This window comes from Schistocerca gregaria, chromosome X, assembly GCF_023897955.1.
Source record: "Schistocerca gregaria isolate iqSchGreg1 chromosome X, iqSchGreg1.2, whole genome shotgun sequence".
NCBI classification, from domain to species: Eukaryota; Metazoa; Arthropoda; class Insecta; order Orthoptera; family Acrididae; genus Schistocerca; species Schistocerca gregaria.
Window position 1 is genome coordinate 301,556,708 of NC_064931.1, and position 16,766 is coordinate 301,573,473.

Here is a 16,766-nt window from a genome sequence, read left to right on the forward strand (position 1 = left end):
CGCATTTGGGAGGACGACGGTTCAATCCCGCGTCCGGCCATCCTGATTTAGGTTTCCCGTGATTTCCCTAAATCACACCAGGCAATTGCCTGGATGGTTCCTCTGAAAGGGCACGGCCGACTTCCTTCACCATCCTTCCGTAATCCGATGAGACGGATGACCACGCTGTCTGGTCTCCTTCCCCAAGCAACCAACCAACCAACTACGGAGTGGTCTTCAAATACCGGAGACCCTGCTACTAGTGGTAAGATCGGTTCAAGTCAATGGGAATGATGGAGTCCGTGCCCACGACATTCCGTTCCATGACCACGTTCTTTTAGTAAGTCATGTCTCAGATCAACTAGCGCAGTACCAGCCAGCCATGGAGTGCCCAGAGCTGAACTCCATTGACGAACTTCATGCTGTGTCAGGCCAACCACTACTGATGAGAGAGCTGATGAACTAACAGCAACCGGCCGTTGTCGCCGAGCGGTTCTAGGCGCTTCAGTCCGCAACCGTGCTGCTGCTACGGTCGCAGGTTCAAATTCTGCCTTGGGCATGGATTTGTGTGTTGACTGTAGGTTAGTTAGGTTTAAGCAGTTTCTAAGTCTAGGGGACTGATGACCTCAGATGTTAAGTCCCATAGTGCTTAGAGCCATTTGAACCATTTTTGAACTACCAGCAGTAGTGCAGTGCCAGGTGCTGTGCCCTCTTGTGTGACAGAACGACGAACAGGGTTCCTGGCGGACCACCTTCCGATATGCCTAAGTGCGTCTGGGTGTGGACCCTACCAGGCCAGCCAGTACTGGGTTCAACACCTGCCACCTACATCACACCGCAGATGGTGTGGTCCAGAGAAGAGGCACTGAGTGGGATCGATTACACTATCCATGTTGTACCAGGCTGGGCTAAGGATCCGTATCGACGCAACATGAATGACGTCTCGCTAGGACACAGGCGCAAGGACTGACGCAGCGTCCGACACCGAGAGTCTGTCCGTGACCAGGGCAGGAGGCAACTATAGCAAACAGTACCCCACCTTTTGTTGTGGTCACAATAAACGATTCGCCGAATAATGGTGGTGGTGGTTAGTGTTTAACGTCCCGTCGACAACGAGGTCATTAGAGACGGAGCGCAAGCTCGGGTTATGGAAGGATTGGGAAGGAAATCGGCCGTGCCCTTTCAAAGGTACCATCCCGGCATTTGCCTGAAACGATTTAGGGAAATCAGGGAAAACCTAAATCAGCATGGCTGGAGGCGGGATTGAACCGTCGTCCTTCCGAATGCGAGTCCAGTGTGCTAACCACGGCGCCTCCTCTCTCGGTCGCCAAATAATGACGTTTTCTTAGCGCCATGTGCGCTGCCAGAAGATCCTTGACATATAGTACAGAAGCGTCATCCGCTAGGCCCCTCAGTAATTCTATAAACTTCGCGCCCTTGCATTTCCCTATCACTTATTGGCTCAGTATCTTGCCTGGCTAATCTTGCCGGCTCATCATTTGTTCCGAAAAGTATGCTTGTGGTACCCGATGTCTTTGTGATGCTGTCTACTCTTTGTAAGTTTCGAAACGTGCCTGTGGCGTCGCAGGTGGACGGCTATCACGTAATTTCTTCTCCCCCTGTGATTGGAGTTGTATTTGCTTGAAATCTTTTTATGTTCCTTAAGAAATTTCTTTCCTGTCTGATAGCGTTATTGACTCGGAAGTTGTTACGGATTCAGAGCGTGTATGATATTGAGCACGACACACTGGTATAATTTGCAACAGTTCTTTTTTGAGTTTTCGAACTAATTTTTCCTTTTCGCTTCTATTCTCACGATGCGATTGTCGTACCTCTTGAGAACCACTTTCGCATTTTAGCTACACACTATCTTGTACTGCTTGTGCTGTTTCCGCTGCTTGGCGTGTAATTGCATTAACCTCTTTGGATAACTTTGTGTTAGAGTCTACAGGTTGCACGCAGCTGTACGGTACATAACACGCGGCCACCAGCCGACATATCTGGAATACTGACAATTTGCTTGGTCAGTACACGTGCGTCCGGCCGCAGTGCAACGCAAGGAATAAGCGACTGGCCGCCGTCTGCAGCGTGCTGGATAACTAGTGCGGCCTCGGGCGTGAAAATGTCTCTTTTTCTCAGCTCACCACGGAGCATTTCGATACGACCATAATTAGCCGCTGTTGTGACGTCAGACACAGTGATGGGTGTGCGTAGCGTGCGTGTTTTATAATCAGTATTTTGTTACGAAAACTGTTTAAACTTACTTCTTGGGCTTCACCTATTGCCGTACCTCAGGGACCCACCGCTTACAAATCATGGCAATTATTTTGTGTAATTTTATTCGGGGCAACAACACAAACAACCCTCTTATAGAACTGGTGTCAGCATGTGGATAATGATGGAAAATCTACAGTCCTAAAGAGGTACAGCACAACGTGAACTGCGAGGAGCAGCAGCAGCAGCAGTAGCATGAACATCTTCCGACTACGCGGGGACTTGAATTCAGGTTGGTTTACTCCAGTTTGTCTAGAATACGAAAGGCAGTGTCTTATTGGCATTAAATTAGACGATATGTCGCTATCCAGTCAGAGTAACGTTGTCGATCTACAAACTGTTATTAATGAACTGCAAGAAGAGATTAGGCAGATAAAAGCAGAAAGAAGCGAGTGTAACATTCCAAAAGACTTGTCAAATGATAGTTCATGCAGTGTAGGTATAGCTACAATAAAGAATTTTTCATTATTGCCATCAGTGCCACTGTTTAGCGGGAAACCCGAAGATGATGTGAAGGTGTTTTTTCGTAAACTTGACGGTGTCGCCCTGTTAAGATCGTGGACAGATTCCGATAAGCTAGTGGTTGCCAAATTAAGAATTCAGGGAGCAGCACAAGGATTCATTAGCGTGGAGCCTACTTGTGTGAAAATAAAAGATTACAATGAGTTTAGAACGATTGTTGTTCAGAAGTTTAATCGTTTAGATTTTACAGAGAGCAGCTTTACAGTTTGCGAATGCGACGAGCCAAATCTATCAAGCAGTTTGCCGACAGAATTCGAAACATTAACGCTCAAGCGTAACAGTTAGTAGAAGATGAAAATGAAAATCGCATTCAGTTGTTCGAAGCCTACCAGAGAGTCTTGGCCACATTTATTCATGGGTTGTACGGAGAGGAAGCAAGAAAAACTGTTAGATTGGCACGTTGTAAGACGTTTCAGGAAGCAGTAGAATCAGCTGTTAGTTTCGTTGATGCACTAAGACGACCGAATGAGATGCAGGAACGAGAACACAGAGTTTTCAACACAAGAGTACAATACTACAGATGCGATAAGCTGGGTCACAAGCGTATGGATTGTAAAGAGAAGCGAATCTGCTATCATTGCGGCATGCAGGGCCATGTTTCGAGAGATTGTCGCAACAAGAAGAAAGGTAACGCGAACAACAGACAATCTGCCAGATCTTTAAATGAGTATGGGGACGTACGAGCCACCACTGTGTCCGCCCCTGCCAGAGACAGTGATTCCTGCTAATTCCACTGAAAATCTTACCGAAAATGACATCGTAATAGGTGCTATATATCGTGGGAGAAACATCGAACTACTTATTGTCACATTAGCACAAACCTCATTAATGTGGTGTGGCATAGATAAATGGGATAAATTGAAACAACCGCTATTAAAAGTGTGAGGGTTAAACAGAGGAAAGTTACGTAACAATGGAGAAGTTGACGTAGAATTAATTCTTGGCCAAGGCCAAGATGAAGGTAATCTAAAGATAAAGATAAATATGCAGCAAGGGTGCAAGTAGTTTCAAATAACGAAATGCTTTACGACGGTGTACTTGGATTTGATTTCTTGCCCGCTAACGAGGCAGAGATATTTGTCGCGGAAAGAAAGATCAGACTCGGCCGTAGCAACTACAACCTAGGAATTCGTTCTTCAGTTAGTACTCAAAGGAGCAGCAATACTGATGTCGTGGAAATGGACAGCCCAAACGATGCATCAGTTCAAATCGCCCGAGTCGATGTTCAGATTGATCAACCTCAGCAAATTCCCAAGGGAGCAGGAAAGACAATCTACGTTGAAGTTAAGTCACCCCAATGCAAGGAAGGAACTTTGTTATTAATTGAGCGATCCGAGAAAAGTGAGTTTCTGGATACAATGCATTGTTATGTTGCTATAAGTGTATGTGTCGCTACAATGGTCAGACAGAATGCCACAAAGGCCCCGGTTACAATAACGAATATGAGCAATGAGGATGTTGTTTGGCCACGAGGAACGAAAGTTGCTGAAGTGTCGAGCATAAGGAAAAGTGAAGTAATACAGATTCCAGATGAGGTAACAAACGCTGCAGTTATAAACACAGATTTTTGTAACAGTACCGCAAAATTACTACGAGGAGACAAAGTTAATAATGAACTGAAGCGCAAGATTTGGAAGAAAATAGAACATTTGACAGCTGATGAACAGAAGATTTCAACGCCTGTTTTGTTGGAGTATGATTTATACCGAGAATGGGCAAATTTAGACCCTTCAGGCCCAGCGTGGTGTTCGCCGGTGGTAATTCTAAAGAAGAAATCTATTTCTGGAGAACCACAGTTCCGTTTATGTGTTGATTACCGATCTTTGAATGCTGCGACCACACCCAACATTTACCTCTTATCAGATTTCGTGGAAACCTTGGAATACTTGGGCACATGTGGAATTTTTCCAGTGTGTGATTTAACAAGTGGTTATCACCAGTTAACAGTGCATCCAGATGATCACGAAAAAACTTCATTAGTAACAGCAACAGAAGTATACAAGTGTCTTCGTAAGCCGTTTGGACTTCATAATGCTCCAGTTGCATTTCAACGCCTGATGGATTCAGTTTTAAGAGGGCTCACCCCAACACAAGCACTTGTTTAGCTTGATGATATAATAATTTTTGATGAAAACACGAAGTAGCATACTGAGAGTCTACAAGCTGTTTTTGAGCGTACAAGAAGCGCAAACCAGTCTTTATCAATAGAAAATGTCATTTTACACAAAGTGAAATTAATTATCTTGTTCATGTTATAACCAGTGAAGGTGCTCGACCTGATCTAAAATTAATTAAAGATGTAAAGAATTTTCCTGAACTACAGAATTTGAAAGAACTACAATCATTCTTGGGACTGTCAAATTCACCAGCTGGCCAGCCTCCACAATGTCCCTCCGCTTCGAGCGCCCGCTGACTCAGCCGCCTAGACACCTTCGGCGCGTTGGCGCCGCCCTCACCTCACGGTGATTGGCGGACTGTAGCGCGTTCGCGTCGCTGGAGGTGGAGGGCCAATGTGGAGGCTGGCCAGCTGGCCTCTCCCGTTCATCCTGTCAGTGGGCAGGTGGCCGCTCCTTCAGCAGGGCTCGAGCAGGCACACGGCGGCAAAGGCTTGCTGGTCATTGGGATCTCCAACGATAGGTGGGTGATGGTGGCCCCTAGGTAACTAGCGTACAGGGCTGGAAAGAAATCCAATGTGCACTCGGTTTGTCTGCTGGGGGGCCTCATCCAAGATGAGGAGGCGGCCTTGCCTGCGGGTATCGAGCATAAGGGGTGCAGTCGTCTGCAAATAGTTGCTCACGTCACCACCAATTATGCCTGTCGCTTGGGTTCTGACGCGATCCTCCGTTTGTACAGGCGGCTGGCGGATTTAGTGAGGACCGCTGGCCTCGCACGCGGGGTGCAAGCAGAGCTCTCTACTTGCAGCATCGTTCCCAGAGTGGATCAGGGTCCTTTGGTTTGGAGCTGAGTGGAGGGTCTCACCCAGAGGCTTTATCGACTCTGTGACGGCCTTGGCTGCAGATTTCTAGACTTGAGCTATTGGGTGGGGAATTGTAGGATGCCCATAGATAGGTTAGGGGAGCACTACACAAAGGAAGCGGCTACTCGGGTAGCAGAGTAATTGTGGCGTACACATGGTTTTTTTTTAGGCTAGGCAGTAGTGCGACGTGTCTTGATGAACACTCACCAGTCGAAGTGCAGGCAGGGAAATCTGGACCCGCTCAGTATAAAGACACTTCAGCTATCAAGATATTAGCAGTAAATTTTCAGAGTGTTCGGAATAAAGTTCCTGAATTTACTGCCCTCCAGGAAGCGTGTGGCGCGTAAATTATTCTCGGGACTGAGACCTGGCTGAACCCTAAGATAGGAAGTTCTGAAATATTTAGTAAAGGTTGGAACTTGTATGGGAAAGACAGATTAGACACTGTAGGAGGTGGTGTCTTCATTGCAGTTGACAAAAATATTGTGTCTACTGAGGTCGAAGTAGACTGTGATTGTGAAGTTATCTGGACACGTTTAACAGGGCTAGGGAAATAAAGTTAATTGTGGGGTGTTATTACCGGCCACCAGGTTACACCGTGACAGTTCTAGAATCATTCAAAGAGAGTCTACATTCTGTGTCGCAGAAGTACCCGGATCACGCTATATTAGTCGGAGGCGACTTCAACCTACCTAATATAGACTGGGATGTCTATGGATTCATTACAGGTGGTACAGACAAGCCGTCGTGTGAATTACTTTTGAACACATTATCCGAAAACTGTCTTGAGCATCTAAATCGACAGCCAACGCCTAATGGAAATATTTTAGTTCTGGTAGCCACGAACAGACCAGACCTCATCGACAGTGTCCGTGTTGAGAAAGGGGTTAGTGATCATGATGTTGTCTTTACGACAATGGATTTCGAAAGTTAAAAAGTCGCTCAAGAATGCTAGGAGAGTAGTTTTACTAGAAAGAGCAGATAAGGAGTTGTTAGCATCCCACTGAGTAAATGAATCGGCTTCATTTTCTTCCGTTACGATGGACGTGGAACAATTATGGGCAAATTTTAAACACATTTTAAACCACGCATTGGACAATTATGTGCCGAAAAAGTGGGTTACGGACGGAAAAGACCCACTGTGGTTTAACAGCGCAGTTCGGAGAATGCTCAGGAAGCAAAGGCAGTTTGCACTCGAGGTATAAGAAAGATCGGGAGGATAAGGGCAAAAGTTAGTAGAGGTCCGTGCTGCTGTAAAAAGAGCGATGCGCGAAGCATTCAACCACTACCACCGTCATACCTTAGCAAAATATCTTGCTGTAAACCCAAAGATATTCTGGTCTTACGTAAAATCGGTAAACGGGTCGAAGGCTTCCATCCAGTCACTCGCTGATCAGTCTCGCCTGGCCACGGAAGACAGCAAAACGAAAGCTGAAATTTTGAATTTAGCGTTTGAGGAATCTTCCACGCAGGAGGATCGTACAAACATACCGCCGTTTGAATGGTTCAAATGGCTCTGAGCACTATGCGACTTAACTTCTGAGGTCATTAGTCGCCTAGAACTTAGAACTAATTAAACCTAACTAACCTAAGGACATCACACACATCCATGCCCGAGGCAGGATTCGAACTTGCGACCGTAGCGGTCGCTCGGCTCCAGACTGCAGCGCCTAGAACCGCACGGTCACTCCGGCCGGCACCGCCGTTTGAGTCTCTCACAGATTCCCGTATGGAGGACATAGTGATAGACATCCCTCTGGTTATGAAGCAGCTGAATGGGTTGAAAATAAATAAATCGCCAGGTCCTGATGGGATTCCAATTCGGTTTTACAGAGAGTACTCTACTGCATTGGCTCCTGACTTAACTTGCATTTATCGTGAATCTCGTGCCCAACGTAAAGTCCCGAGCAAGTGGAAAAAAGCCCAGGTGACGCCTGTATATAAGAAGGGTAGAAGAACGGATCCTCAAAATTACAGATATATATCCTTAACATCGGTTTGTTGCTGGATTCTCGAACATATTCTCAGTACGAATATAGTGAATTTTCTTGAGACAGAGAAGTTGCAGTCCATGCATCAGCACGGCTTTGGAAAGCATCGCTCCTGCGAAACGCAACTCACCCTTTTTTTTCACATGATATCTTGCGAAACATGGATGAAGGGTATCAGACGGATGCCATATTCCTTGACTTCCGGAAAGCGTTTGACTCGGTGCTCCACTGCAGTCTAAGGTACGAGCATATGGGATTGGTTCCCAAGTATGTGAGTGGCTCGAAGACTTCTTAAGTAATAGAACCCAGCACGTTGTCCTCGGTGGTGAGTGTTCATTGGAGGTGAGGGTATCATCTGAAGTGCCCCGGGGAATTGTGGTAGGTTCGCTGTTGTTTTCTATCTACATAAATGATCTTTTGGATAGGGTGGATAACAATGTGTGGCTTTTTGCTGATGATGCTGTGGTGTATGGGAAGGTATCGTCGTTGAGTGACTGCAGGAGGATACAAGATGACTTGGACAGGATTTGTGATTGGTGTAAAGAATGGCAGCTAACTCTAAATATAGATAAATGTAAATTAATGCAGATAAATAAGAGAAAGAATCCTGTAATGTTTGAATACTCCATTAGTAGTGTAGCGCTTGACACATTCACGGCAATTACATATTTGGGCGTAACATTGCAGAGCGATATGAAGTGGGACAAGCATGTAACGGCAGTTGTGGGCCAGGCGGATAGTCGGCTTCGGTTCATTGGTAGTATTTTTGGAAGAGGTGGTTCATCTGTAAAGGTGATCGCTTAGAAAACACTAATACGACATATTCTTGAGTTGCGCTCGAGCGTTTGGGATCCCTATAAGGTCGGATTTTGGGAGGCCAAAGAAGCAATTCAGAGGCGGGCTGCTAGATTTGTGACTGGTAGGTTTGATAATCACGCGAGTGTTACGGAAATGCATCAGGAACTCGGGTGGGAGTCTCTAGAGTAAAGGAGGCGTTCTTTTCGTGAATTGCTACTGAGGAAATTTAGAAAACCAGCATTTGAGGCTGACTGCAGTACAATTTTACTGCCGCCAACTTATACTTCGCGGAAAGACCTCAAAGATAAGGTAAGAGAGATTAGGGCTCGTACAGAGGCATATAGGCAGTGATTTTTCCCTCGTTCTGTTTGGGAGTGGAACAGGGAGAGAAGATGCTAGTTGTGGTACCCTCCGCCACGCGCCGTATGGTGGATTGCGGAGTACGGGTGTAGATGTAGAGTTGTTAAATTCCAAAATGCACAGCTCAACTGGCCTAAGTTCATATGAGATCGTCCACAGAAAAAGAATGCATTCACCCTTGTACTTTGCACGATCGACTGCCACAATCAGCAATGAACACGTAAGCGATCTATCACGCAAAGTAAAGGAAGCATGGAGTTGAGTGAAACGGCAAAATCACCAATCCCTTTCTTCAGCAAGCAAGACAACACGACCGCCAAGCAGCAGTGCCACAGTATCGAGTTGGAGATCTTGTGTATCTGAGCAACGTGGTGTTAAAGAAGAGTCAAGTCAAAACGTTTAAGAAGTTTTGGAAAGGACCATTGGAGTTTTTGTCGCCAGTCACTCTTAAGCTCCAACTGCCCTTTTGTTCAATTGTCTTTCATGTCAATCACGTAAAACCATTTATGGGTGGATTTCTGTAGTATCGCAAGACAGCAAGGGCCGATTGAGAGGCAGACCTGCTGTTCTCAAACCCAGAAGGCGAGAATCGCGAAGTCACAGTCCAGACTTCGAGGCTGAGTATCGCCACCTTCCGAGCGATCCTTTCCCAGACACCACTACAATCTGCGTAAACACGTGTAGTGTATGAGAGTGCAATGCGAGTGTTTATTTCTGCCATGTGCTTATGTGAATGTGTTGTGAAAATTTAGTACTGAAGCTATTGCACGAAGGCACAAGTGAAACTAAACCTTTTATTCCAAATGTTACCACAAGAAACTCATTTATTTCATGTTCATCGCTAACTCTAGTATTTAGAAGTAATTAACCATGTTCATTTTTATTCTAATGTTTGCTGTGACAGCGTATTCTAATAATGTTTTAGTAGTAGTACCACAAAGTGCAGGTGTTTTATTTGAAACGTGATGAGACATGGTAGTTTCAACAAGTAATCTGAGTGAAATCCAGCAACAGTTTAATTCTGTAAAGAAGCAAATTGATCGAATTCGTTCTCTTAAGGGTAATGATATAATGTTGGGAATGGGTACATCTTGGTATAATAATTGGATCACAGCCAGAATGCAGGTAGAATCTACATTTGCTAATCATGAACAAGAGATTTATTGTTTTTTAAAGCTTTGGCCACACAAAACTTTAATTAGGCACAAATGAGCCTGGTTTGTTTTGGGGAGAGTATCCTTCGTACCGTATTTGGTACTTTAACTAGTCGAGATCTACTTGAAGTTAAAGCCAAAATAATAGCTCTTGAACAACACTCTAGTACAAATTCAACTAACCTCTCTAACGAAATTATCGTATTAAAGAATATGCAAAAAAAACCATTACTAACACACACAGTTTTGATTGAACAGACTGTATAGCAATTTATCTCATATTTCCACGTAACTCGTAATGAAACGAACGCAGATATTCAAGAACTATTATAAGCATTAAATGCTGTGAGTGCACACATAGATTTAAATATTAATCTGTTAAGAATTACTGATAGCTTATCAAAAGCTAGAACTGATGCCTTTAACTTAAGAACAGCCTTAGAAAGTAGTTCAAATGATTGTTTGAGTAGCGTACTACTACGTCCACGACAATTTTTATAAATCCTATTGTCAATTGAGTGTAAGCTAGATGTAACCTATACTATGATTGTCCATGTTAACTCTTACAGTTTATACGGTTACTATAAGTTAACCACCACACACCCTTTAATGATTGAAGATGAATTAACTGTTATTGTTTCTATACCCATTGCTAGATCAAAGCATAATTTTGAAATATATAAGGTCTATACTTACCCTGTAAAATGGAGACAGGCAGGTATTCATGAAAAGTACATACTAAATGATTATCTACTGAAGAACAAAGATCGCAAATATTTTGTGTCCCTAAATGAAAATAATTTGCATATGTGTAAAGGTAGTCATAAGTTAATTTGCCCAAAATCGGCAGTGTTCTTAGATAGTGGAATGTACAGCTGTGAGAATGAATTGTGTATGAATCATCCCCCACGAGATGATTGCCCTAGAATTTTAACGCATCTTTATCATTCATTTCTTAAACGATGTTCTGAAGGTATAATTTCCTCATTTAACTCCACCCTTGATGTCACATTTACATGTAAAAATTATGATACATCTGAGCTACCCTTTACACTCAGATTTAGTAATAGTGGATTAATCTTGAATACCACACATTATGATGTATCATGTGAACTACACTCCTGGAAATGGAAAAAAGAACACATTGACACCGGTGTGTCAGACCCACCATACTTGCTCCGGACACTGCGAGAGGGCTGTACAAGCAATGATCACACACACGGCACAGCGGACACACCAGGAACCGCGGTGTTGGCCGTCGAATGGCGCTAGCTGCCCAGCATTTGTGCACCGCCGCCGTCAGTGTCAGCCAGTTTGCCGTGCCATACGGAGCTCCATCGCAGTCTTTAACACTGGTAGCATGCCGCGACAGCGTGGACGTGAACCGTATGTGCAGTTGACGGACTTTGAGCGAGGGCGTATAGTGGGCATGCGGGAGGCCGGGTGGACGTACCGCCGAATTGCTCAACACGTGGGGCGTGAGGTCTCCACAGTACATCGATGTTGTCGCCAGTGGTCGGCGGAAGGTGCACGTGCCCGTCGACCTGGGACCGGACCGTAGCGACGCACGAATGCACGCCAAGACCGTAGAACCCTACGCAGTGCCGTAGGGGACCGCACCGCCACTTCCCAGAAAATTAGGGACACTGTTGCTCCTAGGGTATCGCGAGGACCATTCGCAACCGTCTCCATGAAGCTGGGCTACGGTCCCGCACACCGTTAGGCCGTCTTCCGCTCACGCCCCAACATCGTGCAGCCCGCCTCCAGTGGTGTCGCGACAGGCGTGAATGGAGGGAGGAATGGAGACGTGTCATCTTCAACGATGAGACTCGCTTCTGTCTTGGTGCCAATGATGGTCGTATGCGTGTTTGACGCCGTGCAGGTGAGCGCCACAATCAGGACTGCATACGACCGAGGCACACAGGGCCTACACCCGGCATCATGGTGTGGGGAGCGATCTCCTACACTGGCCGTACACTTCTGGTGATCGTCGAGGGGACACTGAATAGTGCACGGTACATCCAAACCGTCATCGAACCCATCGTTCTACCATTCCTAGACCGCCAAGGGAACTTGCTGTTCCAACAGGACAATGCACGTCCGCATGTATCCCGTGCCACCCAACGTGCTCTAGAAGGTGTAAGTCAACTACCCTGGCCAGCAAGATCTCCGGATCTGTCCCCCATTGAGCATGTTTGGGACTGGATGAAGCGTCGTCTCACGCGGTCTGCGCGTCCAGCATGAACGCTGGTCCAACTGAGGCGCCAGGTGGAAATGGCATGGCAAGCCGTTCCACAGGACTACATCCAGCATCTCTACGATCGTCTCCATGGGAGAATAGCAGCCTGCATTGCTGCGAAAGGTGGATATACATTGTACTAGTGCCGACATTGTGCATGCTCTGTTGCCTGTGTCTATGTGCCTGTGGTTCTGTCAGTGTGATCATGTGATGTATCTGACCACAGGAATGTGTCAATAAAGTTTCCCCTTCCTGGGACAATGAATTCACGGTGTTATTATTTCAATTTCCAGGAGTGTATTTAACATGCCTAATGTATTGTCAACTACATTTCATGCAACTGGATATTTGCCATTAACGAGTATGTCATCTGTTTATTACAATGATTCATTCTTTATCAAGTTTTTCTGAAGACAATAATTTAATTAAGGATATCCATGAAAACGTAATTTCTTCCAATAATGTTTTAAACTTAATTGAAGTAGCAAATGGAATTAAGTCCTTTGATTCATCCAATAATGTTAATGCATACTTGATTGTCATTATTGTGTTTTTATTGCTTTATTAATTTATTTTGTCAACAGCATTTGCAATGTTTTAAACTGTCATCCTGAAGGCACGCTTCTCTATACCGAACGTTACTGTGTCTGCAGATGAAATACTTGTTGCAATGTCTTCTAATGACACAAATGGTGAAATAGATTCTTAACGCCCAGGAGGTCATTTTGAGCCACCTATGGTTGCTCTTTTTCTCTGGGGAGAGTGATGTAAGGGTCTACAGGTTACACGCAGCTGTACGATACGTAACATGCGTCGCCAGCCAACCTATGTGAAATGCTGACAATTTGCTTGTTCAGTACACGTGCATCCGGCCGCAGTGCGACGCAAGGAGTAAGCGACTGGCCGCCGTCCGCAGCGTGCCGGATAACTAGTGCTGCATCAGGTGCGAATATGTCTCTGTTCTTAGATCACCACTGAACCTTCCGATACGACCGCAATTTGCCGCTGTTAGGATGTCAGATTCAGTGATGATGGGTGCGCGTAGCGTGTATGTCTTACAATCAGCCTTTTGTTAATAAAACTGTTTAAACTTACTTCTCGGTGTTCGGTTGTTGCCGTACCTCAAGGACCCACGGCTTACAAATCCTGACAAATATCTCGTGCAATAATCATCCGAGGCAACAACACAAACTATCCCCTTATATTTTCAACATTATTGTGGATATGGCCATGTAATGCTTTGTTGTCATTACGTAATGTTTTGACGTTATCACATAATGTTTTAATTTCGCTATGAGTGTCGTCACGCAACGTTTTTATTTTGATCTGGGTGCCATCCAGCAACGTCTGCACGTATACTTGGACCTTGTGAATATATGAACTTAATTGCATGTGACATATTATTGAATTTTCGATCAGATCTCCGTATTCACTTACCTCTTCCTGATTGTGACTTAACTTGTTTGATTTCATGCAGTTGTTTCATTGTTCCCACACACTGCTCACGTATCTGTTGTTGCACTTGTTACGCAGTTTCTACATTAAGTTCACGCATTTGTTGCAGTTGTTTTCCTGTTCCCACTCTCTGCTCACTCTGTTCATATATCTGTTGTTTTATTTCTCTGTTTTGTATCGTTATGATGCGCGTGTATTGCTGGATAATTTTTGACAAATTAATATCTTCTAGTATCTCTTCTTCCAACTCGTTTCGTTCTGCGTTTACATTCTCATGTCTGTCCGCAACTGGCTACAGTGAACCATGCGGTGACTCATTTCGACTTGTACTGACTGTACTTGGTTGTGAGGGAGGTTGTATTACATGTACTATGGGTTCTACGTATGGTCGATGTCTCACACAATTGTGTCCTCTAATGCTCTGTCCTGAGGTACCCCTACATTATCTTGCTGGGTGTCAATCTCAGTTCGGTGAAGGTCTCGACCTCCCATTGCCAGTCTCTCTGATTCTCGTCTTTGCAACTTTAACTGACGTGCCCTACTTTGCGTAATCGTGCCTTCATACGACCTTACGCGCTTCATGAAATTATTACCTTCCCCATTTCTCTACTGTTCCTAATCCCTTCGTCACAAGACGTACGAGCATCACAAATAAGTTGGGACGGAACCAACTTATCAACGTAGGGTCAGCCACTTGTGGACTTGGAAGAAATTCTTGAAACTAACAATGGCCTTACAACGATACTGTGGTCTTACTGCGTACTGCTCTCAGTACATTGCACGTCTCTGTCTCCCTATTCACTTGTAAGTAGCCACTTATACTTACCATTTCATATTACAACACACAAAAAATCATTAAGAAAAAACTTGAAAAGCATAATTTTTTCGTAGTAATTACATATGGTTGACCATCTTACCATGATGTTTTACCATCTTGTCAGGGTCGTCATTATCTAACATATGTGACTTGTTCTGATCTATATTCCTACCACAGTTGCACAATGTGAGTGTTTTTCGGAATTTGGTGTAGAATCTACGACCTGCAAGGTAGGTAGATACCATCTCACTCCTGCAGAATTCAGAATAGTGCAGCAGTGTGGGCAGTGATGTAATCGGACAATGATCTCAATGTTGGTTCCGCTACACTCCCTGTAAAGGAAACGTTATCGTTCACAGAAATTAGTGTATGCGTTCAGGCATATGTCAGCAAAAATAAAAATCTTAGAATTTTGTTATTAAGGGTTTTTTGTACTCTAAGTATGACTTCATGACATACCAATGTTAGCTAAATAAAATACAGGATGTTAAACTGTTGATATTAGGTGTTCACAGCTGTGCAGCGAAATTCCTAAGTATTATAAGGTTCTTTAACGAAAAGAAGGTTGATGGCCATGTCTAGAGGTCGATAAAAATTCAAACAGATTTAGTAGAATTGGAGCCAGGGACATCAATTACGCTAAAATGCACTCTGAAAATATCAAAAATTGAATTGGAATCGGTAAAAAGAAACCAAAAGGAAATACTCAGCTAAAACAATTCCACAACGGACGAGTATAAAGCACTCTACAGTCGTTGATTAATTCTTTTTACTAATTAGGGTGTCTCAAGTTTCAGCCTCAATTAAGCGTGACAGTCGTGAATATGTTCAACTACAGGTCATGCTATGATGGAGACGACCGTAGTTTTGAGAGTCAATTGAATATCATTTGGTTCCACAACTCAAGTGCGTGTGTTTACTTTTTTACAGCGGCGGCAGTGACTGCTGTCAGAGTGATCTGTGAACTTGAGAATCTATTCTAAATCTCCCTCGACTGATAAACACCAATCGGATACATTTCTTATTTCTTTGGTGAAGTTGAGATTCCTGTCTATTCCGTAGCTGAGTTAATTGGCGTGGTACGTGCTGTTTGGCTGGAATAGTGCGTATCTTTGGCGTCAAATCCCTCAAAAGCGTTAACTGTCAGTGCTTGGTGCGATTCTCTGTACAAGGTGACTGTGGTGTTCAACTCATCACTAGTTAATTCGAGCCTGTGAACGTAACTACTCTCGCAATCATCTCAGCTACGCTGAGATGGTTCGCTCCAACAGAATAAGTGACTTACTCTGTCTATAATTTGCTTATATCGAAGCTGGTGGCCATGCATTTTCTTTCTGGCTAATCAGAGCGTTCGTACTTGTTATAACTCCACACACTGGAGAGTTTGTAGCCTATCACAGGCGTCGTTTCTTTCGTAGGGCAGAGTTTAACTTCTACTATGTGAAACTGAGATAAACAGCTTTTCCTTTCATGTGAGTCTTAACACAGGTGGCTACCATGAGTTATTAATATTTTGAGTTGGGTTCCTCCAGACGTTTACCTGGATGCTGCCGCTGTATTCCTGAGAAAGGCTTTCCAAAGGGTCATTGTTAAAAACAAGGACAAGGGCTGCTTTCGCCGGCAACCTACACAGTGGCTGTAGCAGCTCATTGTGTCTACTAGGTGTGCCGCAGTTAAAGTTTCAGCCGAACACCGGAGGGGCATTCAATCGTAAAAATTCTCCTTCTTTCAGAATTGCGTCTCGTAGCTCGGGTCTGGGAAATTACTTGCGTGCAATTACTAGAGTGAGTGTTAGTGGTTTATATTCATGAAATGTCGGTTTGTTTATTCGCTTTGCGCATCAATAAAATACGCACATTTTCACGTAACTATGCCATGTGACGTAACTAGTTAGCCAGAACTGGTTCAGGAATTAAACCTAAGGTCTGTTATATGTTTGACACCTTACAACTGATTAAATTAAGAATATGTGTCAATACATTATTCATATTGATTTCAACCATATGTCATGTGATCATTCTTCTCGAGCACAGAATGTACCTTTTTCCTACCATTTTTTTCTGCGATGAGCGGTGATGGAGGGGGCGGGGGGTACGAGGGTGGGACGTCCTCTGTGCACTAGCTGAATCGACCCCTACATGTCAAGGCGAGCGCACACATGAAAATTTTCCAATAAGATGACACCTCCAATCTGCAGCAG